Source organism: Balaenoptera physalus (assembly GCF_965194825.1).
Source record: "Balaenoptera physalus genome assembly, chromosome: 4".
Classification (NCBI taxonomy): domain Eukaryota; kingdom Metazoa; phylum Chordata; class Mammalia; order Artiodactyla; family Balaenopteridae; genus Balaenoptera; species Balaenoptera physalus.
The window spans coordinates 141570577-141596058 of NC_138891.1; the positions used below are offsets into that span (position 1 = coordinate 141570577).

General features: G+C 46.2%; 1 protein-coding gene and 1 long non-coding RNA gene across 5 annotated transcripts in view; one reads left to right on the plus strand and one right to left on the minus strand.

The window, feature by feature from the left end:
- The window catches only part of DSCAM (DS cell adhesion molecule), a gene marked incomplete at its 5' end in the record, with an annotated part of 741397 nt that overhangs the window by 204212 nt on the left and 511703 nt on the right, over positions 1–25482 (minus strand). The window lies entirely within an intron of this gene.
- The window catches only part of LOC309659300, a 119741-nt gene continuing 95201 nt past the window's right edge, over positions 943–25482 (plus strand). For all 3 annotated transcript variants that reach the window (XR_014262728.1, XR_014262729.1, XR_014262730.1), the window contains exon 1: positions 943–7015. This is a non-coding gene — a long non-coding RNA (uncharacterized lncRNA). The remainder of the gene's footprint in view (positions 7016–25482) is intronic.

Below are 25482 nucleotides of genomic sequence, written 5' to 3' on the forward strand. Positions count from 1 at the left end.
TGTGTTTTCTAAACGAACAACGACATCAAGCAGCATGTCCTTTCTTTCCCACGCCTACACTGCACTTAACTACAGTTGGCCCTCTGTAACCACGTGTTCTGCATCTGTGGATTCAACAAACCCAGGATCAAAAACTGGGAGATTGGGATTGACATATATACACTACCACGTGTAAAACAGATAGCTAGTGGGAACCTGCTGTATAGCAAGGAGCTAAGCTTGGTGCTCTGTGACGACCTAGATGGGTGGGATGAGGGGGGTGGGAGGGAGGTCCAAGAGGGAGGGGATATAGGTATACATATAGCTGATTCTCATCATTGTACAGCAGAAACTAACACAACATTGTAAAGCAACTATACCCCGAGTTTTAAAAAACTGAGAAAAAAATTCCAGAAAGTTCCCAAAAGCAAAATTTGAATTTGCTGTGTACTGGTAACTATTTACATAGCATTTACATTGTATTTTCAATTAGGAACAGACTATTTACATTGTATTTACAACTAAGGACAGAGTATTTACATTTTATTAGGTATTATATTAATCCAGAGATGATTTAAAGCGTATGGGGGATGTGTATAGGTTATATGTAAAAACTACATCCTTTTTTTTTTTTTTTTTTTTTTTTTTTTTAAAGGCTCTGCTTTTTTTTTTTTTTTTAAATTTATTTATTTATGGCTATGTTGGGTCTTCGTTTCTGTGTGAGGGCTTTCTCTAGTTGCGGCAAGCAGGGGCCACTCTTCATCGCGGTGCGCGGGCCTCTCACTATCGCGGCCTCTCTTGTTGTGGAGCACAGGCTCCAGACGCGCAGGCTCAGTAATTGTGGCTCACGGGCTCAGTTGCTCCGCGGCATGTGGGATCTTCCCAGACCAGGGCTTGAACCCGTGTCCCCTGCATTGGCAGGCAGATTCTCAACCACTGCGCCACCAGGGAAGCCCAAAAAACTACATCCTTTTATATAAGGGTCTTCAGGATCCATAGATTTTGGTATCTGTCGGGGGTCCTGGAACCAGTCCCCCACAGATATACAGGAATGACTGTGCTGGCTTTATGTGGCCTTAAATAAGTGCTGCTATTCTTTTTGGTGACAGCTGCCAGAGGTGACAGTGCAGTACGTGGGAGGAATTAAAAGCCCTTCCGTGATTTTCTAGAACCTTACCACTTTCAAGTGACACAATGACTGTGCCCTTCTCACCTGAATCTCTGACAGTGATATAAGACCCCATACAGGGTGACTTTCCCACTCCCTTGACATGAAAGGCAGCTGCAATTCCTCTCTGAAATAGTGGATTCTCATATGTTCATCGCATGTGCCATTCACTGTCTAATTTGTAATCTCTTAAACTCTCCCCATGAATGACTTCAGAGATGGAGAACAGTTATGTGTTCTGAGTGGAAACAGGCAATTTTGGTGGGTTTTCACTGACTCCCCTCATCTCTAGAAGATTAGTTTCAAAGGTCTTTCTGCAGAGAAGAATATGCAACATTTCAGGATGTCAAAACCCTAACTGCCTTAAGATAATGGAAGACAATTTTGGACCTAGTAAAGGAGAGAGAAATTAGTTTTTGGTTTTTTTTTCCCAAGTGGAGAATAAATAACAACAGTAGATATTGGAAATAGAATTTTTGACATTTCTCAGGAAGAGAAGATAATAATAAAGAACATCCAAGCCTACAATAATACTGCTTTAAATCATAAGATGGGGAAGTGGGTCTGTTTCATACATGCTGTTTTGGAGACATGCCCTCTTATGAGGTATGCATTAGTCACCTTGTGTGCAAGACAAAATCATCAAAAACCAACACTGAACTAAGGGGCACATTCTAAATTTTTAATAGAAATAAATGTGTAGGAAAAAAAATGTAATGCCTTTTCCATCCTAAGGTGAATTATACTGTTTAGATTAGGTAGCTGTTTATACTGGGAAGAAGTTATTTAACTGAGCATAAGTGCCTAGATTCCTATAAGACACTTGGAAAGGTGCCTGATTTAGAAGGACGGACGAGATCCACTATCACAGCTTTCCTCAGAAGGTGGCGTAGGTAACGGGGTAATCATTTAATCCAGCCTCTGAAAGAGTCTACAAAGCACACCAAAATTCTTAATTGCAAATGGAGAAAAACTTAGACGTTTGAGATATTTTTATAGCGATCTTAAACGCTCTTATGCTGGACGCTTTTGAACGTGTTTGGTATTTGCCTATGACCTGTCAATTTCAGGAGTTCATCTGAGACCCCAGTTACACCTCCACCAGGTCCTTGTAAGAACATCGGACAAGAAGGGTAACACCACTGCATACCACCCACACCTATGTTATGGATTAAATGTTTGTGTCCCCCTGAAATTATGTAAGAAGAGGAAGAGATATCCCCCGACACCCACCCCTCTCCCCTCCCCCACCATATGCATGCACTGAGCAAAGGCCATGCGAGGACAAAGCAAGAAGACAGCCATCTGAAGACCAGGAGGAAAGGTCTCTCCAGGGATTGAATCGGTTGGCACCTTGACCTTGGAATTCCAGCCCCCAGAACTCTGAGAAATAAATGTCTGTGGTTAAGCCACCCAGTCTGTGGTAATTTTTTATGGCAGCTGACTAACACACCATAGCTGCCCAGACTTTACTAGGCACACACATCACCGGGGGATCTCGACAGAACACAAACTGCTGGGGGCCCCCCTGGAGAATTTGCAGGTGCCAGTGGCGCTGCTGCTTGGGTCCCCAGGCCACACCGGGAGTAGCGCGGACCTACACAACCCTGGGAGGGAGCCATCAGGATTACGACTTGACTCGAGCAGCTGAATGCTGCCCACCTGCAGGGGCCTGTCCCACACGGCCTGCCACCTCAGCCAGGGCTTTATCTCCGTCAACCCCCGAGGGAGATGCTGATCTCCTCTGATAGTTAATTTCGTGTGTCAACGTGCCTTCGACAAGGGGTGCCTGGATCACGAGGTATTTCTGAGTGTGTCTGTGAGGGTGCTTTTGAATGAGCTGAGCCTTTGAGTCAGTGGACTTGCTAAAGCAGATGGGCCCTGCCCTGCGTGGGTGGGGCTATGCGGATGCCCTAGGCGGAACTTCTCAGCCTCCATAATCATGTCAGGCAACTTCTCATAATAAATCTGTTATTCAATCTCTCCATATCTAAGAGGGTATATGCATATATCCTATTACTTCTGTCTCTCTGGAGAACCCTGACTAGTATAGCTCTGTAGCTCTGTTCACGCAGGTGATCTCCTTTCTCTTAACCCTTTGGTTTGAAAGGTCAATGTTACCGTCACTGCCCCCTCTCTGTAAGATGCCGGGGGCGGTGCCTGCTCAGGGGCGGGCCTCAGGCTGGACCTGGCGCGCCCTCCTTCGGTGCCACCTGCTTCCCTCCTCCCTTGCTGTCTGGTCACTGTCAGTCCTGTTGCCTCTCCCCCCGTGACAGCTCTTACCCTGCCCTTTCCTTCCTACTCCCACTTGACCCGTGGTCAGTAGGTGTTTGTCACCTTGTGTCTAGACTATTGCAACAGTCTCTCTACTGGCTTTTGCCTTCATTTCTCTTCTACTCAATCCGTTTATTCCGATCCATCAAGCACGTAGATATGTGTTCATTACTCTCCCATAAACACTTCTCTGATTATATTTTCTTGGCTTTCAGTGGCCTTCAACATCTCCCACAAGTCAACAGTAAATTGCCTGTGTTCCTTTTCCAGTTAAAATATCTCCTGTTTTCCAGCCTCTAGGATTTTGTTCAGGCTGTTCCCCACTGAGGAATGCCTTCTCCCTTCTCCTTGTCTCTGCTTATTGCAACTGCATAAATTGTTAATATGCAGCTCCAAGGTCACCTCCTCTATGAAACATCACTGATCGCCCTCTGTGAAAATGCTGGCTTCCTCCTCTAAATTCCCACAGCGAATCACCTTCATGACGTTTGTGACACATGTCCTGGATCCCCTTCTCACCAGGTATTTGAAGCTCCCCCAACAGACAGGAGCTCCCTGGGGCAGAAACCCTGATGACTCCACCAAAATTTAGCTCAACATCTTGCACAGAGTAAAGGACCATTTTGTAGGTGGACTCCTGGAGGAGTGAATGAACAGATGGATGGAGGAACGGTCAAAATAATCAATTGAAAAAGTCATATTTTAGGCTCTGTGGTGGTCATGAATGCTGCCCATGACATGCTTCAGGTTCCTTACCTTCTGCGCACCTGAGAGACTGGCTCTTTCTGGTCCCTCGTGGTTGGATGGGGCCATGTGCCTAGCTAGAGCCAATGAGCTGGGAGCAGAAGTGACAAGTGCGGCTTCTGGGCTGGACCATCTGCTTGTTGGGATAAAACCTCCCAGAACACACTTGTCCATTGACATTGTGACAGGCAAGTTGAGAAGGTGCCTGCTTCATCAGTCTGAGAGCCTGAGAATCTCTCATTACAATGAGCAGACCCCCACTTCCTCCCATGATGGGTGTACTGTGCGCTTGTTCCTGGGGCACAGCCTCTCTATCCTAACTGTACAGACCCCTGGGTCTCTCCTCCTCACTGCCCATGTTCATCTCGTGCTCAAAGCTTCCAGCCATGGCCATGTCCCTCTCTCCCCTACGTCATGATGGTGACCTCTTATCACTGATCTTAGTTAAGTAACCTTATAGGACTCCCCTGTGTCTGACGCTTTGCTTCCTGTTTTCTGTTTACAGCTAATGACCCCTGAGGCCCACAGCTCACAGCGGGGCCGTCTGCCTGAGCTCTGGGCTCATTCCTGAGTAGGGATGGCTCGTGTTCTTGTGTGTTCACAGTGACTCTGGAACACGGATGCTCAGGAGGAAAAAATCTTCCTGTAAGAGTCTTGTCGCATTTCACACTTTAGAATTAAAGCAAATGAAGAAATCATAGAGAAAGAGAAAAAATAACAGTGGGTTTTTTTTTCAGATAAAAAAATTAAGTCTTTGGAGGAGGAGATTTGGTGTGGGAGGGGTTGAGCATTAGGTTGGTTCACTTGTTTTGCTTTTGTTAATGAGACCTGAGACTCAAGGGCACAGAATCTTTGGGATGAACAGATACACACAACTATAAATAAGATAGATAAACAACAAGGACCTACAGTATAGCACAGGGAACTGTATTCAATATCTTGTAATAACCTACAATGGAAAAAATCTGAAAAAATATATAATACTGAATCACTTTGCTGTACACCTGAAACATTGTAAATCAACTATACAATTTAAAAAAGGCACATAATCTATTCTTTCATGTACCTTTTTCCTTTTTTAACTAGTGAAATGCTGTGGAGAAGGAAAGAAATGAGCACTTTTATCAAGGCTACTTTCACACGTGTTACCTGTAAACAGGAGATGTAACTTGCAGGGCTCAATGCAAAGCGAACATGTGGAGGCCCTTGTTCGAAAACTATTCAGGGGCTTCCCTGGTGGCGCAGTGGTCGAGAACCTGCCTGCCAATGCAGGGGACACGGGTTCGAGCCCTGGTCTGGGAAGATTCCACATGCCGCGGAGTGGCTGGGCCCGTGAGCCACAACTACTGAGCCCGCGCGTCTGGAGCCGGTGCTCCGCAACAAGAGAGCCTGCGACAGTGAGAAGCCCGCGCACTGCGATGAAGAGGGGCCCCCGCTTGCCGCAACTGGAGAAAGCCCTCGCACAGAAATGAAGACCCAAAACAGCCAAAAATAAAAATAAATAAATAAATAAAAATTAAAAACTTAAAAAAAAAAAAAATACTATTCAGGATTTCCAGACCAGGACAGCAGCACACTGATTTGAGCACGGCTTTGTGAGTGCGGGGCCTGAATGAGGCCAGGGCTGCTCCCTCATGAAGCCAGCCCTGCCTGTCACACAGGACCTTTCAAGATTCTAGAACATTTTGCTCTCGCACACTGTGTTCCTGCATTCTATTCTATGCCCTTGGAGAGCGCAGGGTGATGACAGCTGAGTTAGACCAGCAGCCTGGAGGAGAAAGAGATGATGCAGAGAAAGAGAGGAACTCCCTCTCCGGCAGCCACCCCAGTGTCACAGGGAGGGCTGTGACAGTGGCCCGCACAAGGAGCAGAGGGAGGGACCTCTCCAGGGTCTGCCTTGCTTGCATTTCCCATCTGTGATGTTCATTCAAGCCCTATCAACCCCAGTATGCACGGCCAAGGAAAGCAGAAAACAAAGGCACCTCCATACCCAAATGAATTCTTCTTTTCACATTAGACAACACCTGGGAGAGGCCATTTCTCCTCGGGTGTGCTGACGTACGGAAATTGACCGCTCTCTCATAATGGCCCAATAGCCTCCATCCTTTATCATACAGGCTCCAGCAGAACCGTTATTAAAATTCACAACTGTGCTGCCATCGGCTATTGCCTGTGTAGTCACTTTCTTAAGACCCTGAGACTGTTTTGCATTTCCTTCTTCACCATGCCTTCCTGAGGGGTCTCAAAGATAAACTCTGAAGGAATGAGAGCCACTGAAGGTTTTTTTCCACCAGAGCTCTGTAAACAGGAGCTTCAGCGACGAAGGAGCAGCCCCCAGCAGTGGGAACCCTGCTTGGGTGCCGGGGAGTTGGTTGTTTGGAGGCGTGTTGCCCGGGGAGGGCGAGGCAGGCAGAAGGGCCATGGACGTGACAAGACGTGCATTTTATAACAGGTCTCATTTTTCTCCAGCAGCCAGGGGAGGGGTGGATAAAAGCAGCGTTTTAAAAAGCGAGAAATCTCAGTGCTGCTGTGATTTGCATGCAGAAGTGCTTGAAATTTTGTCCCGGCAATTATTTAAAAGACAGTGCTCAGCCCACTGATGATCAAGGGCGCGACCTCCGGAGAGTCTGGCAAGGTGCCTGGAATCCACAGGAAGGAAGCCAAGAGAGGGAAAAAGGGGTGCTCCTGCTTTCCACCAGCCAGCTCCAGCCCTCTCCCCTCCGCCCTGCGGTCCTGAGGATGCCGGGCTGCTGCGGAACAGCTGGGAGGGAAGATCCACAGAGGATCGCCCCGCGACTTGCAGCGTGATTTATCAGAGCTCGTGTCTCGCGGCTGCAGCTGTCCGTCCAGGTAATGACACACGATGCGTGATTAAAGTGCGCGTCCTTAAATCAAAGCTGTGCCGATGGTCGGAAAAGGCAGCAAACGGCCCTGGGAACTTGTTCATCCCTCTGATGGGAGGACGTTATTAGGACAAAAAGGGGCCCGTCATCCTAACAAGAGCAAGCCTCGCATGGGGAGCCTTCTCGTGTTTGCAGGATTTACCTGGGCTCCTCGTGGAAGCCTGAGAACCAAAGGGGGCTGGGAACGTGCCCATCACGGCTTGCTGGGCATCTGCATGGCCCCTGGGACCCCTGCCTCCCCCTCTTGCAGGGAGGCCCGTGGGGTGAGGAGCAGGCGGGGACATTTTGCCAGGTGCCCGTGGCACAGGCTGCCTCTCCCTGTTTCTCTCCCTCGAGGTTGCTGGTGGCCGGGCAGTCAGAGTTCATCAAGTCCCCTTCCCTTGATCCCAGGAGTGAGGAAGACTTTGGACATGGGCCTCTCTGAGCAGGGAAAGTGCACCTCCGGTTTGCTGTGGGCTCTATGCCCCTCAGCCTTCTGAAACTGGACAGACCAATGACGCTTTCCGCTGTCAGACGGACTTAGCCACGAGGGGGATGGGAGTGGCGGAGAGAGACGACAGTCTTTGATTTCGGGCGAGATCCAGGTTCCTGTCCCTTAAAGATTCAGTAAGAAGCATGTCCAGGGGATGTGAGTAAACTCGGGCAGGAGTCCCACGGCCACTTTTCCGAAGTCCAACAAGGCGCATGGGTCTGCCGAAGCGGAGGCCCCAGCAGAACAGGACTTTGGGGTGACTGGGTGTACCCAGCTCAGGACTTGGGGGCAACGAGAATTAACATGGAGGAAGAGCACAGAATAGTGATCAAGACTCTGAACAGCAGAACGAGAAAAACAGGCACAAGTCCTAGTGTGTAGCTGGAAGTGCAGAGGGTTAAACCTCAGCTCAACTTCCTGCTGTGGGAGGACGCCCCTGGACGCTGAAGTTTTAATGCTAAAACCGAGGGTCTCAGGCAAACCAGGACAGCTGGTCACCCCACGTGTGACCTTGAGTCCATCTTAACCTGCAAGAACACCAGTTTTATCATCTGAAACATGGCAAATAGAGTCACCCAAACTGCAGTGCTGTTGGAAATTAGCATATAAATATATTGAAAGTGTCTAGTATGTTTCCTAGAAAAATGTAGGAATTCAATAATAGTATTATAAAAAATAATATTCATGATATTTCAACTAGAACAAGACACCTGTAAATGTAGTGAGTTCTCCATCAGTGGATGCATTCAAGTCAAGGCTACAGGAGATTTTCGCCAGGTTGTTGGAGGGAGTTGAAGCCTAGAGCGGGACCAGGGGACTGGGTGAGGTCCCTCCCCGCTGGGGAGTCCAGACATCCCGGACGGAGAGTCTGCAGCATTGCAAACAAGGACAAATAAGGAGCCAACATACCCAGAGGTTCCTGGAGGTTGTGTGTGAAGGCTGCTGTCTCTCTGAAGCATGGGGTGTGCCGGGTCTCCAGGGCAGCAGTGAGTCAGGAACTCTTTTCGAAGCCTGGGATGCTGGCATTGCAGCTTCGGGGAGCCCAGACTTGAAGTGGTCATGACCGGATGGGGAAACACAGAGGTACCGTGCAGCCACTGAGTGATGGAGAGGGAAGCAGGAGCCCCAGGCCAGGAAGGGGCACAGTGCCTGTCTGTGGCGACAGAACCCAGAGGTGGTGCTGGCTCCTGAGCAGGAGACCCCAATGCCACCAGAGCCTGCAGCAAGGTCGGCCCTCGGAGCCAGGCCGCTGGCACTGTCCCCTGAAGGAGGGAGGCCTCTCTGCTGACACGGGTCTCAGGCCTGGCAGAGCTGTTCTGACTGATCACCGTGGTCTCCTTGTTGATTTTTAAGCCCTAGCGTGCTGTCACCTCCTGTTTTTGCAGAGTCTACTCACAGTGACCTTGACCTCATGACCTTTGCATTTAAATCTGAGATTGCACGTGTATTGATACTTGCAGGATTCTGCTCTTCCAGGGCTCAGGCAGACAGAATGACCTAGGGAAGGCTGGGAATTCACGGCCTCTGTTCTGAGCTTAATCCATGCCCTCAACATTCTTCCTGTGTCTGTGTCTCTGAAACACTCCTACAGGGGTGAAAAGTTTTGGTGTTTTAAGGAGAAGTCAGGGGCGTGGGTTAGGAATGTGGGGAAAGGGAGAGGAAGACTACTGCGTTTGAGGATGGATGGGGGCAGGAACGGGGGGTGTAAAGAGAGGGGAGGAGGTATATGGTGCTGCATGGTGAGCTGGAAATGAAAAGATTTAAGTAATCTTGGTGCATCTTCTGTGGTTTGTTTGATAATTGTTTTTACATTCCACACTCATGGTGGACACGTGTGATGAATGGCCTGCTAATGTATGTAGTGCAAAACGTGGACACATTACATTTCCTCAAGAAGAAGAAAACCCAGAATTTCTGAATCCCCAGACAGCCTCACTGTGGCCACCTTTCATCTCTGCTGCTAATCAGTGAAAGGGCAACTCTCACATTAAGACGCCGCTGAAGTGCGGGTGACGGCTCGGTGACGGCTGCAGCGCTACGCGGGGTCGGGCCGGCGTTCCCGCCTCACTGCTAATGAGAACATTTGAAAGATGACTGACAGGCCATGGCCATGGAGGTTGCTGGAAGTAATTAAGCACCGCTTCAGTGAAGGGCTGCATCGGCACGTTCAAGACTTGAATGATACACGAGTGAGAGGCTGGGTTGTGAGCGTGTGTTACCTGCTCCGGGGTCTCCAAGACCCTCTCCATCCTTCCTGGCATCCTTTCCCTGGCAGTCAGGTCAGTTTCCGGGACTGCTGAGACCACCCAGCATGAGCTCAGTCTCCATCCTGTGATTCCACGGGTCGTGCAAGGGAGGCCTGTCTGCAGATCTCTGGGCTCCCACATCCTTGTTCTGGAGCATGTTGCCTGCTCTCTCTTTTGGCTCCAATGAAAGGTAATGGGGGAAGGTCTGCTGCTGATGCAGCTCTGGAGACGATAAGAAGGCAAAACTGGCTGCCAAGGACAGGGCTAAAGCGACACAGGACCAGCCAGGTGATGGAGAGTGCAGACCACTAAAAAGCACATGGCAGAAAAGTACTGAATGATAGAAGAACGTCGACCACACGGAGATGAGAACAAAGGGGGGGTTATTCAAGAGGAAGTTCAGATGATTCTAGTTGTAGAAAAATGTGTAAGCGCATGTAAGCAGAGAGAAAACGCAGACAACGTCCTTGTAAGTTTTTGGAGAAGAAGGAAGTTTCCCACTCCTCCTGCTGGGCTCCTCCTCGGGGGGTCAGATCTGTTGGTGTAACGCTCCTCATCTCTCCGTCATTTCAACTCAAGGGAGCAGTGACTTACGCTTAGTAGTGAGTTTGAGTTTGGAGGGAGGGACTAGGCATATTTTGCTCCATCCTTTTCTCCGCGTTTTGCTGGGGGCTGGCAGAAACACGCACCGTATGGTGGGCAGGTTCTCCAATGGCCCCCAGTGATCCTGCCTCTGACACCCACATCCTCAGGGAGTCCCTTCCTCTTGAGTGTGGGGTGTCATTTCCGTGCTCGGGTTACATGAGATTCTAACTACCGATGTGAGGCTCTCTGCTGCCGCCTCAGCTTGCATGTTTTGCCGTGGTGGAAACATCATATGCTCAAGGAATTAAGGGTGGCTTCTGGCCAACAACCAGGTGTGAACTTGCAACGGCAGGGAACTCAGTCCTGTCATCCACCACATGACCCTGGCATCAGAGCCTTCCCCAGTGGAGCCTTCAGATGAGACCTTGGCCACGGCTGACACCTTGATGGCAGCCTTGAGAGAGACACTGAAGAAGGCTCAGGTTAACTGTACCTGGACTCCTGACCCAAGGACACTAGGAGATGATAAACGTGTGCTGCTCTAAGCTGCTAAGTCTGCGGTAATTTGTTACAAAGCCATTAGTTACATCTAATTTCTATTAGATGACTAATACACCCCTTCATGCTGTAAAGGATGCATGGCGGGTCTGCGCTTTGGTAGGGCACAAGGGCCAACAGGATTCCAGGGATGCTCAGGACCGCCTGTGTGCAGTGTTGGATTCCTGGCTCAAGTTAGGAAGCTCATTTGCCCAGAGACGCAAACAGCACTGTCTCACGACACTTTTGTCAGTGACAAATGAGACACTATTTTTGTTTGTTTGTTTTCTTTTGTTTTATTGTGGTTTTCTAGGTAACACTGATTTATAACACTATATGAGTTTAATGTGTACATTATATTTCTATTCTGTATAACTTAAAACATGCTCACCACCAAAAATTTATTTTCTATCCATTAGCAGTTGAGCCCCTTTACTCATTTTACCTTCCCCCCACCCCTTTCCCTCTGGTAACCACTACTCTGTTCTCTGTTCCTACGTGTTTGTTTTCGTTCCACTTGGTTTGTTCATTTATTTTGGTTTTGTTTGTTTGTTGTTTATATTAAGCATGAGGGAAATCGTATGGTATTTGTCTTTCTCCACCTGATTTATTTCACTTAGCATAACACCCTCAAGGTCCATCCGTGTTGTTGCAAATGGCAAGATTTTATCTTTTTTGTGGCTGAGTAGTATTCCATTGTGTATGTATACCACATCTTCTTTATCCATTTATCCACTGATGGGTGCTTCAGTTGTTTCCATGTATTGGTCATTGTAAATAATGCTACGATGAACATGGGGGTGGAGATATCTTTTGGGGTTACTGTTTTCATATTCTTTAGACACCCAGAAGTGGGATAGCTGACTTGTATGCTATTTCTGTTCTTAACTTTTGAGGAGAGATGCTATTGTTTGACTCCTTTGTCTCATTCGCATTTTTCAGACCTTGGGCAGGCAAAAGAGAGATACTTCTATGAGATCTACTTTAAAACACCATCTTTGAATGTTAGGATCAGGCGAGATTCTTCTACTTTTTCACTTATTCCATTTAAAAAGACCTGGGAACATGTCCAATTATTATAATCAGAAAAAAAGTATTTTACTAAAAAGGGCCAGCTAACTGGCCAAGAAAATACAAGTGGGTGCTAAGAAGGACTTTTATTATTGCCCTTGATTTGGTTTCTATGACACAAGCTGTCCTTAAACCACCTGAAGAATACTGGGACCACGTTCTTCCCCAGGGCTAAGCTCTGCTACTTCCATCCATCACCCCAGTCCCCATTCCTTCCCAGTGCATAAAACAAAATTGGGATAAATAGGGAAGAAAGAGGAAATAGTCTTGAGTTATGAGAGAGTGCTATGGTTTGTGTCACCTGTCCCCCCCAAACCCAAGTGAGGGGGGCTACAACAGAATCACTCACAGAGGTCAGAATGCCAAGAGGGTAGGAGAATGGAATTCATACTCCCCAACGGCTACTTTCAGTGGGAGGTGACATGTTTATCTATCTTACACCTACCTGAGCAGGGAGAAGTAAATCAGAGGGAGAGAGAAGTCAGATGGAGAGAAAGCCAGGACAAGGACGCGTGAGGTTCCACGGCACTGCAGAAGCTGTTTGGGCTTGGTTGATACCTTGTCTAGGATGGCTGGTAACCAGTAAGAGTCCAACAGCAAAAGCTGCTGTATGGGCTTGGGGAACACCACAGAGGAGGGAGCAGTGATTTATCTCTTTGTCATCCCCCTGAAAATCCCCTGCCAAATAAGTGACACATATTCTCAGAATGGAGCCAGTGTTGTCTATGTAATATAATAAAGAATATATCTTGTCTTTGGCCCTGGGTCTTGTCATGGAGCTTCAAAATCTTTGGAAATTTCCGAATGCAGAGAATGTCTTTTGTTATTCATAATGAACTCCTTTCTGCCTGAGCTGAGTTTATCCTAATGAGGTAACTCTAGGTGGGCCCTCTGGCAGTTTCAAGGGAGGGGCTGGTCCTGCCTGAAAGACAAAGCACCTGATTAGTGTGTGATTAGAGGGCTGGAACATTCAGTCTGGGGAAGGGAGAGGGGCTGGAGATTGAGTTCCACTATGATGTAGTCAGTCATGTCTCAGTGATGAAGCTTGAATAAAACCTTTGAACAATGAGCCTTGGAGAACTTCCTGATTTTGACTGGGAGGGTGACATGCCCAACTCCACGGGGACAGAAATTCCTGTGCTCGGGACCATTCCAGATCTTGTGCACTGCACCTGTTCATCTGCCTGTTCATTCATATCCTTTTTACTAGAACACTGTTAAGCATAGCACTTTCCTGAGTTCTGTGGGTCATTCTATCAAATGATCAAATCTGAGGAGTTGTGGGAAGCCCCTAATTTGTAGCTGACCACGCAGAAGTATGGGTGCCCTGGGGACACCACTTAATGCTGGCATCTGAAATGAGGACAGTTCTGTGGGACTGCGTCCTTTAACTTCGTGGAATCAGAAACTAGGTGTGGGTAGTTAGTGTCAGAATTGAATTGAATTGAAGGACACCCAAGTGATGTCAGAGAATGGGGTTGGAGTGTAGGCTCTTTGCCACACAGAGAACTTTGATGGGTAAGTATTAGAGAAACACTGCAAGAGTGAAGATAAATAAGGGCTCCTTTGTCCCTCACCAACTCTTCCTATAATCCAACTCAAGACAAGAAAGTGACCCAGAATTAAAGACCAAACTTTTCAGCCATGGGGAGAGTGCAATGTCACAGTTTATATCAGACTGGCCATTATGATATGAGGAAATAGAAAATTCTGGGACCTGCCTGAGAAGTTGTCACAGTAGATTCAACGGAACCCAGTTGAAGGTAGTCATGGGGGAAAACAAATTGATTCACTATGCTTCTCTCCACCACATCAAGACCAGACCTTTCAGTAATTCTCATCATCTAAAATGTACAGCTGACATTATTCAATGTATTTGATTATTATAATCACAAGTTTTTCTAATCACTAAAAGCATACATCACACCAACCTCCAAGGGATGTGAGGCCCATTGCAACTTAACACACAGAAACAAGGTGACTGGCTGACAGGAACGGGTGGTGCAAAGCCCAGGCCTCCAGCCTCAGCACAAGACAGCTCTGAAGGGCCAGATCAGCTTCAGAGCTCTCCGTAGGATCAGCAGAAGCCCCGCTTGCACCTGCGCCCCAACTTCTCCCTCTGTCCTTCTTACCTCCTGCCCTCCCTCAGAGGTGCTAACCCCAAGCGCTCTGCAGTCAGCTTCCTGCACACGAATACAGTAGGTAACCAATGCATTTTCCAACTTTAAAATGGGGTAGTCCCAAATTAAAAGGCAGCAGACCCTGAGCGTCTGCCGAGAACGTTCTCAGTTCTAACTCTGTAAAAACGACGTGGGACTTCCACGGCATGTTAGAATCTACGACTTCATGGAAGCAGACATTTAGGTTGTGGGCACTGCAGGGTGGATGTGAAAACATGGTCCTTCCTGAGCTGCCGGCCACTAGCACCAAGTCCACATTTGTCAGGGTCCTCCAGGGAAAGAGAACCCACAGGATGGAGGTATAGATGGATGTGTGTTAAGGAACAGGTTCACCAGGTTATGAGGGCCGGGGGCAGGCTGGCAGGTGGGTGGGCTGGAGACCCAGGGAAGAGTCACCTTTGCAGCTCCAGTGAGAAGGCAGCCTGGAGGTAGAATTCCTTCTTACTCTGGGCAACTCAGTCTATTTTCTCTAAGGACTTTCAACTGATTCGATGAGGCCCGCCCACATTATAGAGGGTAATTTGTTTTTCTCAAAGTCTCTTGATTTAAACGCTGATCTCATCCAAAAAGTACCTTCACAGCACTATCTAGACTGGTGTTTGACCACACAACTGGGCACCATGGCCTAGCTGAGTTTACACATGACGTTGACTGTCACAAGGTCACCCCTTGTCAACCCGGCACCCCACGCATTTCTTCACACCACATTTATTCTCTGAATAAAGACAACAGCAAGCTCATACTTCCACTTGGCCTGACACAACTATCCTGTGTAAGACCACAGACACTCTAATCTGTTCCTTAGAAGAGGATGCAAAGTACCTGGGGGCTGTTCACTCTCCTCTTTGATATCTTGTAACTTAAATACGATAATTTAAAGTCAATGCATCTTATATTATACGAGAAGGAGATAAGAGAGAGCAGAAAACAAAAGTAATCGTTATACACACACACTTACACAAACCCCAAACCCACTGCCTGACACCTGCCCCTCATGGAGGACAGGATTGCATGAGCAGAAGAGATTCACTTAGAATCTGTACAATAACAATAACAACCTGTGAAGCAATTATTACACTCTTACTTTTTACAGCTGCAGGAATCATTTACAGTGGCGCTTGAGAAGGGGAGGCTTATCGGAGGTCTCAGGAAGTGATCCTGGAGACAATTATTTTATTAGTCATAGGCTTATATTGTCCTTTCTCCTGCCTTCAACACACGGCCAAGGTAACAAGGTGTGATGACAGTGGCAACAATCAGGGGATTCTGCACATGTTAATGCGATTGATGGTCTCCGAATGCCCTTTTCTCCTCTTTCTTTTCACGAAGCAATGTGCCTTCCCCTTGTTGCATTATCAATAGGTTTTAAGCAAAAGAGCTTTTTTCTCTCTTTTTCACATTTAAAATGAATGCCTATAGACTCAGAATTGCAAAGCAAGTCTGACTCTATTCTGTTTCCCGTTTCTAGCAACGGTCTGGTCATTCTGTGTCAAATCTATAGATGAGCCACAGAAGACTGGGTGTGTGACCTAAGTCTCTGGGGAGAAAATACTATTCTCCAGTAGCCCTCAGCAGTATATGAAAAGTGAAGAAATGATGAAAACCTAAAAATATATGTTCCGAAGCTTCTACTCAGGGTCTTCTATGGTCTGGCCTCAGCTTTCTTGCTCATCCCCTCCTGTGTTCCTTCCTGCTGCAAATAATGGGGAGAAACAACTTAAAAGGCCCAGAGTAGGTTATTCTCAAAGGACATGAACACATGAAATTGTTTCCAAGCTGAACGTCCAGGAAAAGAATGGGTATAAAAGTGAGGCCAAACCATAGAGGGAAATATGATGCACCTGTTCAAAAGAGTGAGATGGAACTATGTATATTTATCTAGAAAGACAACTAGGATTTATTGTCAACCAAAAAAGCAGATGCAAACAGATAGATCTCGTGTGATTTCATTTTTTTTTTAAAGAAAAAGCTGACACGTACAAATACACCCCTGAGGAGAAAGGACAGAAGAAGGGGCCACGCGGCTCCTCCAGAGTGCAATGCAGAGTCCGTATCAGCTGCAAGGACTTCATCCCCTCTTCCTGGAGCTCTGTCCTCTACCCCAGCAGCATCTCTGAAGAGACCCACCAAGCTTTCCTTACTCCAGGCCTTTGCACTGGCTCCCCTCTCATTGACAGTAAAGACTCCGCCCTGAGCAAGTATAGAGGCTGAAGAATAAGGTATAGGAAGCAAGGCAGGGACCTCTCAGTACAGGCCAGATCCCACGGCACCACCCAGAGATGAGAATCAGGCCACCCCAGCAGGAAGCGATGCTTCTGGGACCATAAGTGATGGGTGCTGTCTATTTCCTTAGAGAGAAGACTAAAATTAGAATCAGCTGAATACTGTTTATCTCACAGTTCTCCTTAGAGAAAATAAGAGTATTGAGTCAGCCATTCTCAATGATGTTTCCTCTGCCATGCTTATAAAATCTTGTGTAGTCCTTCAGTGTATAACATAAAACACTGACAATTAAAACCATGGTTCTGGTGCCCAGAATGAGCTAAAAATCAGGTATCTGTTCTGCTCACACAGCCTCAGAGGGAGGAGGATCTTACCTGCCTGCGTGTATATGGGCTGTGGTCCTCCATAACAGCCCTTAAAATCAGCAGCTAAACGGACAGATGCACACATGTGAACACCTAACTTGAGGCGCTGGAATCAACTGGCTAAGGGTGTGGGGATTTAAATAGAAAGTGGGAAAATATATATTCAAGTGGGAAAATATATATTCAAAGGCTCACTGCCCACCCCCTCTCTGTCCTTCTGATGCAGCCATGTCTGGAACTGCAAAAAGTGGATGGCTGGTCACTGCCCTGGCAGTGGGCAGGGAGGGCCATGGGAATCCCTCCATGACTCGCCATTGCATTACAAATGTTCATCAGCGACTCTTCTCTGGGGCTGTTGTCTTTGGATGCATCCTAACATGAGTAGTTCAGATTGTCCCTGCAGAAGGCCAAACCCGGGAGTCCCCAAGACAGAAGTGAGCATTACAGCCCAGATACTCACACTCTACAGGGTATAAATTGTCAGAGGGAAATCTCTAAGCCTCACCTTTCCGTAAGCTTATTTCCATGCACCTGTTCACAAGGGCCAGGACAGATCAGATGAATCATAAGTTTGTATCAGCTGAGCTCACAATAAAAGTCCAGTAGCCCTTGAGGACGACATTTATCTGTAGCTGCTTTTCTTAAGTTATTCCTAAACAAAACCATCCATTGTCTTCTGCATCCTTTTCCAAAGGAAGTATGTTAAAACCAATGATGTGACAGCAATGATTGATTAAGAGACATGAGAGAGAGAAAGGCAGCCCCTGATGTCCAGGAGCTGAGCTGGCTGGGGGTTCCCAGCTGGGTCTTGGTGTTCTCTCGTTGAATGTAAACAATTTCACAGAACACCAAAGCAGACGAGGCCACTCTGTGACTGAGATGGATCAAGATGAAGCAAGCCCACCCCTTCATCATATCTGAATACAGACAATAGCATGAACATTATCCAAATATACAACAAAATGGCCAAACACCCACTCTCCTGGATAATATGAGTGACCTCTGCATCTTTACTAACCACAGCTATGGGCTGACTCCATTCCTCCCCACTTATGGATGAGATTCGTTAAGACGCCCAATCACAGAATCAACCCCACTGCCAACAGCATCCAATCCAGAGCCAAGTGCTGCTTCCTTGACCCTTCCCCAGATCACCTAACATAGGCCCATGTATATAATACATCCTTTCTGACACCTTCTTATTAAGACACCTCACTGGTCCCCATGGTGTGTGTTCTCCCTCAGGACAAGAATAAACCCAACTTGTTCCACTCCCTGTGTATGGCTGGTGGACCATGGCTGGAAGGCATGGACAGAAACGAGGTGGGAGCACAGAGGTCTGAGACCCCAGCTCAGATGCTCGACTGACTGCCTGGTACGTGCAGGAACTCAGTAAATGTTTTTGAATGAATGAAAGAACTAGTCAGCTAGGGTTGAAACTGAAATGTGTGTATCTGTGAGTCTTCGTCACAGACCATCTCACCATGAAGCTGCTAATGCTGCAAAAGCATTCAAACATAAACTGGAGTCCAATAATAATATAAAATTATTAAGATCTGGGGATTCAACTATACAAATAAAAGGGAAAGGCAAAATATCTATTTAAAATAGCATATACAAAATTCAAAAATCTGTGGGGAAAAAAACAGTAAGACATGTATGTGTTCCAAATGGAGAGAATTTTACATCCTCAGTAAAGGACATGCAAGTAGAAGAGGGAAAATGGGGACAATTTTACATCCTCAGTAAAGGACATGCAAGTAGAAGAGGGAAAATGGGGACAATTTTACATCCTCAGTAAAGGACATGCAAGTAGAAGAGGGAAAATGGAGAGAATTTTACATCCTCAGTAAAGGACATGCAAGTTGAAGAGGGAAACTGGGGAGAAGTTTCCTGTTTCTGAGTGTGAGGACCCAGTGTTATAAAGATGTGGGTCCCCCACTCCAAGCTATTCTATAAATCAAATGAAATTTTAATCACCCCCCCATGACCGTTTTTACAATAGACAAAAGCTTATCTGGAAGAAGAAACACGTGAGCAGAGCAAAGACAACGTCAAGTAACAGAGATGAGGGAGGGTTGGCCTTGGAGCCGTCAGAAGAGAGGCAATTGTTGCCTTATCAAGTCTTTACCGTGTTGTACTGATACAGTTATTTAACCACAAGACAAGGGTGTAAAAATTAAAAAGAAAAGAAAAGAAAACAAAAAGACAACTCAATGCAAAAGTATCCATGAGCATTTAGGGCCTGAGTGCAGCAGCTTCCACTAATGAAGAGCTTATCTTTCCTCTTTTTCGGACACTCTGCTGTCAGAATATTCTGTCACTTAATCCTCCTAGCTTTAGACCAGGGGTCCCCACCCCTGGGCCACAGATGGGTAGTGGTACAGGCTGCACAGCAGGAGGTGAGCGGAGGGAGAGCGAGCGAGCGAAGCTTCATCTGCCGCTCCCCATCACTCCCCATCGCTTGCATTACTGCCTGAACCATCCCCCACCCCTCCCCCGTCCATGGAAAAATTGTCCTCCATGAAACCAGTCCCTGGTGCCAAAAAGGTTGGGGACCGCTGCTTTAGACAGTAGGCACAATTATCTCCATTTTACAGAAGAGGAACACGGGGCTTGGAAAGGTTAAGAGAACTTGCCCAAGTTTACATAACTAAGAAGCCATGAACCTGGGGTTTGAAACCAGATTATCTAACTTCAAAACTTAAACTCTTAACAACCGTTGCACATGTTCACCTGAAGTTGCCAGATAGTCTGGAATTTTTTAAAATAGTAGCTTTATTGAGTATAATTCACATACCATAAAACTCTTGTTTCAAGTGTACAGTTGAGTGTTCTGCAACCTTCACCACTCTCTAATTCCAGAACATTTTTATCCCCCCAAACAACACCTTGTTCTCATTTGCAGTCACTCTCCATTGGCCTATCCTCCCAGCCCTTGGCAACCACGAATCTTTTTTCTGTTTCTATGGATTCTCCTATTTTGGACACTTATATAAATGGCATCCTATGATATATGGTCATTTGTGCCAGGTTTCTTTCACTTAGAATGCTTTCAAGGTTTATCCATGTTGTAGAATATATTGCTACTTCATGTGTCCGTAGGACTGAATAATGTTCTATTATATGATATACTACATTTTGTTTATCCATATACCAATTGATGGACATTTGAGTTGTTTTCACATTTTAGCTATTATGGATAGCGCTGCTTTAAACATTCATGTATGAGTTACTGTGTTGACATATGTTTTTATTTATCTTAGGTATATACATAGGAGTGGAATTGTTGGGTCATACGGTGACTGTATGTTTAACTTTTTGAGGAACCGCTAAACTGCTGTCTAAAGCAGCCTGACCATTTTACATTCCCACCAGTAACGTACAGTGTTCCAATTTCTCCACATCCTTGCTAACATTTGTCTGTTTTTTTGTTTTGTTTTTTGCCATCCTTGTGTGTATGAAGTGGTATCTTATTGTGGTTTTGATTTGCATTTCTCTATGACTAATGATGTTGAGCATCTTTTCATGTGCTTAGTGGTCATTTGTATGTCTTCTTTAGATAAAAGTCTTATTGAATCCTTTGTCCATTTTTTAATCGGGTTATTTGTGTTTTTATTGTTGAGTTGTAAGAGTTCTACATGCAAGTATCCTATTAGATATATGATTCACAAATATTTTTACACATTCTCCAAGCTGTCTTTTCATTTTCTTGATGCACAAGTGTTTTGATTTTTATGAAGTCCAAATTATGTAATTTTTCTCATGTTACTGACATAAAAATTTACTCCAATATTTTACTCTAAAAGTTTTATAGTTTTAGCTGTTGCATTAAGTCTATTATCTGTTTTGAGTTAGTTTTTGTATATGGTGTGAGGTGGGGAATCCAACTTTATTCCTATGTTTTGGGTGATTTATATGTTTATACTAATTCATTTCATGCCCATAACAACAGTCTGAGATGACTTGAGAACTAAATAACTAAAACACATAAAGCTTATGTAACTTGTCCAAGGTACACAGCTAGCAATTAGCAGAGCTAACCAGGAAGTTTGACTTGAGACCTCATTTTCTTAAATATCTTTCCCTCAAATGAAATTGTTATTTCAGAAAGTAAGGACAGGATGAGACGCTCAATGAATGATGTTAGGACAACTGACTAACCATGTGTGGAAAACATATAAGCTCTGACTTATAACTTACATCACAATAAATTCTCCCTGAAGGGAGAGCCAGTAATGACTAAAGTAGATTAAACAATATGCAATCTGCTGAGAGAGAAAAATGATGGAAGAAAAATTATCCAAGTACCAGAAATCTTGATATTGGGACAGTATCAAGTGGGTTAACATATGTGTCCTAGAATAAGAGGCAAGAAAGAATAGGACAAAAAAAAAAAAAAAAAAAGCATTACTGGAAAAAACAGTGGCTGTAAACACCTCAGGTTTGAAGAAAGATATCAGCTTAAAGGTCCAAGGAACTCCTCAATCCGAATCGACACAAATACAAAGGAAACGACATTCCGGTACATCATAGTCAAACTCTGAAATCCCAAGAGAAAGAAAATCTTAAAAGCGGCCAAACAAAAATGACTCATTAAGTGTAGGGGTGGTGACCCTGAACTGACACTAATTTTTAAAGAACCAAAAGACTACCCTGGCCCAACGATCAGGGTAGGGGCTTTTTAGGTCAGGGAATCAATGTGTTTTGGTTTATGGCCAGCTTACAGTGGACATAACAAATCTTCAAATTCATCTTGTGGTTATTTCCTCAGTTCCAGGATGCGTACTTGGAATAGATAAACTCAGTAACCATTAAAATAAATATCCACATGGTTCTCAAACTGTTGAGTGAGGTCTATCATGACAGGAAAGGGTGGTGGAAACCACTAGCACTGCCTCTTGCTATCAGCTTAGTAAACTAAAAGCAAGAGTGCAAACCTGGACAGACTGCAGAAATGTGTACCAGGTGAACTGGGGAAGTGGGTGGGGTTAGGGGTGGGGACGGAGATTCAGGAGAGAAGGAGATCTGGTCACGGGTGAGGGTCTCCTAAAGGAACCCTGAGCCCTAACAGCTCAGAATGGGGCCTGGAGGGACCTGTTTGGGTTCCTGAGCAGCGCCCCTCTAACCACAGGGCATGAGAAGCAGAGTCGGAGTGAACGCATGGGACACTGTGGGAGATGCAACCCTCCCAGTCTCCCCCCGGGACAGCGGCAACTGCTCCCATCTGCTCTGCTGGAGGCTCCCCTGCCTCTCTCTGTGCCTCCTGTAAGTCAGACATAACCTACAATTCTGAGTGTTATTGTCAGAATTAGACAAGGGTTTAGAATAAGTTGTAGCTATAGTTGTTATAATGCTTTCCCTCTGCGAAAATCCTCCAATGGCATTTTATCATATTTAAAATCAAGTCCAAAGTTTGACCATGGATCTAGCCCCTGCCTAGCTCTATGGCCTATTTTGTTCATTGCACTCCGAGTGCAATGGTTTTCCCGCTAGTCCTCAGATGTAACCCACTTCTACCTCGAAACTTTGCACTTGCCATTCCATCTGCCTGGGCTGCTCTCTCCGAGCATGTGCACACCTCGTTTCCTTACTTCACTCTGTTCTCTGCAGGGCATTATGTTACATCCCCATCTGCATGTCCTTCTCCCCATGGGGATGTATGCTTCATGCCGGTGAACTTGTTCAAGGAATAAGCAGTGTCTAGTACAGTCCCTGACATTAGGTGATACTCAGTGAATACTGCTGACTGGACAAGCAAACAGATCTGACAAGGGGCAGCTGGGGGCACCAAGAGGGGCTCCTGTGGGTCACTAGGCAGTGACTCCATGGCCAGAGATCAGATGGGACTGTAGGCATCTCAGCGGATGCCAGCACGGAGGGTGACATAACTGAGGACCCAGAGCACTGATGCCACCGCCCCCAGGAGGCCATGGGAGAGGAAAGATCTTAAATCAACTGAGAAACCTTGAAATAGCAGAGATTACCTGAAACTGGCAGAAATAACTTTTCAGTTGCTGGGTAGAAGGGGGCCTCCAAACAGAAGAAGGAAAAAGAGGTAAGTAAGTAAGGGGAGAAAATACACGTTCTTTCCCTCGGAGGGATACCGGCCCCAGTAACATTGAAAAAATGCTGTTGGTATTCACCACTCTCCCTCCACCAGGTACCGACCTCCCTGCTCTGGGATGTGCCCAAGGCCTTCGGGTTGCCACTGACCCTCAGCTGTCATTCCTCCACAGATCTCTCTTACCCCAACCCAGAGCATCATGCTATGAATGCCAATTTGGATGGGGTTCCTCAACCAAAATAAGACTCCTCAACCTCTCAGGGGTACTGATCTCGGCCTGACTTGCTGGGCGGAGCAATATGATTGAACTGAACCCCATTACCTGCTGATGATCTGTCCACTTCCTATTTAGTTTGGATGCCTCCAGCTGCAAATAAGAAAACCCTGACCCACACTGGCTTAGACAGAAAAGCAATCAAGTAATTGGTCCTCTCACAGTGATGAATTCAGAGGCAGGGGGTCTGCAAATGCAGTAGCTTAGGGATAAATCTCAACTTTTCTGGTTTTCTTGACTCTACCTTCCTTTATGTTTCGGTTTATCCTCAAGATGATGCTAAAATCGTTGCCACGATAGGGTATCTGGAGGTATCACCTCCAGATAGGGCCAAGAATTAAGAGATGAACATCTCCTGCTGAGTCTACTATGAAGAACAAGGAAATCTTTTCAAAAATATCACAGAAGATTTCTTACATTTCATTGACCAAAACTGGTCACATGCCCATCCTTAAACCAATTATGCTCAAAGGGAGAAGGCTGCCCTTGGTTGGTTCAGACTAGAGTTCACATCCACTAGTGCAGACAGATTAGGATTTACCTGCTGGAGCAGGTGACCTAGCTGTGGTGCGCTTCCCTCAAACACAAGATTCTGCAAAAGATCTCTGTTATCACTGAGTGCATTTGTGTAACAAAGTACCACAGACTGGTGATTTAAACAACAGAAATTTATTCTACCACAGTTTTGGAGGCCAGAAACCTGAAATCAAGGTGCTGGTAGGGCCATGGTCCCTCTGAAGACTCTAGGGGAGAATCCCTCCTGGCCTCTTCCAGCTTCCCTTGGCTGCGGAAGCATAACTCCAATCTCTGTCTTCACAAGGCTGATTCGCTCCATGTCTGTGTCTAAATTTCCCCCTTTTGTATGACTTCACTACTATTGGATTGAGGGCTGCACGACTCCAGTTATACCTCCTTTTAACTCATTCCCTCTGCAAAAGCCCTGTTTCCAAATGAGGTCATATTTGGAGAGACTAGGGGTTAGGACTTCAATATATGAATTTTAGGGGGACACAATTAAACACTTAACACTGAGAGAGGAGGGAAACTGAAATGGGGTTGGCAACAAATTGTAGCTGCTCTAGTAGCCTTCCCATCTTACAGATCCCTTCTTAACCCCAAAGACTCTTTAGCTGGTAGACTCTCAGGCTCACTGAAGAAGCGAAATGCAAATGCTTAGCTGCCCTATCTGGAAGGAGTCACCATCCAGCATCGGCATTAGAGCCACTTGGGGTCTCCCACCAGCTCACTGGTCCCCCTGTGTTTTTCCACACTTCCTTTCCCATGCTTGTCCCCATCCTCTACTTCTGAACACGGACATTGCCATGAAAGCTGCAGATACTTTTGACAACTGGACTTTAGACTATGAGTGCGTGCATATGTGTAAGATACGGTCGGGGGGTTGCTGGTGGGCTCCACAGTTATGAAAGTGTGTAAACTGGGTGATTTGGACTCAGGGGCACCTTGTAGTCTCTGACCGGCACGGATGTGTCTCGGGCGGGGGTGTAATTCGGGAATGACGATGATGATAATAACACCAGCATTCACAGCCTCCACCTAAAGAATACCTGCTATTCACCTGCACCCACCTAATACCTAAGCTCTCCTGTGTGATGGCTCACGTCAGCCTCACAGCAACCCTGAGAGGAGAGAGAGGTCTGTGCGTTGTCTCTGTTTCACGTAGGCTTGCACAGAGGGTGAGTCACCTGCCCCAGGGCACAGGGCTGGAAGGGGTGGAACTTAGGCAGTGTGAGTCTGGAGCCTGACTGCTGACCACAGGGGTATATGCCTTTGATTCATTTATGTTTCTTCTGCTCCAAGGCTGCAGTAAGAGTGTGGACATGAAGCAAAGGTGATGAAGTATTAAAACCCAGTTTTCAGTAAAACCTAGTTTTCCATTGGTTCATGGTTGTTTATTCCTCCTCAGCCCTTGTGACCCTATTGTCGTGTACTGGTCACTTCCATCCGGATGCTCTGAGATACCCTGCATGAAAAGCACGACACACAGTCTTCATTTCAGGCCACCCCGGCTGTGATTTTCTAGAACAGTCGTGCTGACCTTTTTTTGCATCAGGAATCCCTCTAAAGATATAAAGGCTACAGTGTTTCTTCCCAGAAAAACACATACGTTTTTGCATATGATTTCAAGGGATCGCACAATCCCACAGGATCAGCTACAGCCTTCCGGGGCCCAGGAGCCAAGGTTCTGAAGGCTTCATTTAGAAGCTCTCAAATTAAAATAATAGAGGGAAAGCAGCATTAGACTGAGATACACACAAGCAATCTCGACAGTTTAAGGAACAAAAAACTGTAATTTAGTGTTTTTATGCAGGCAAACTTTACTCCCGCTATTTCTGTGAGCACAAAACAAAGGAAAAAAAACAAGCGTGTATCTCT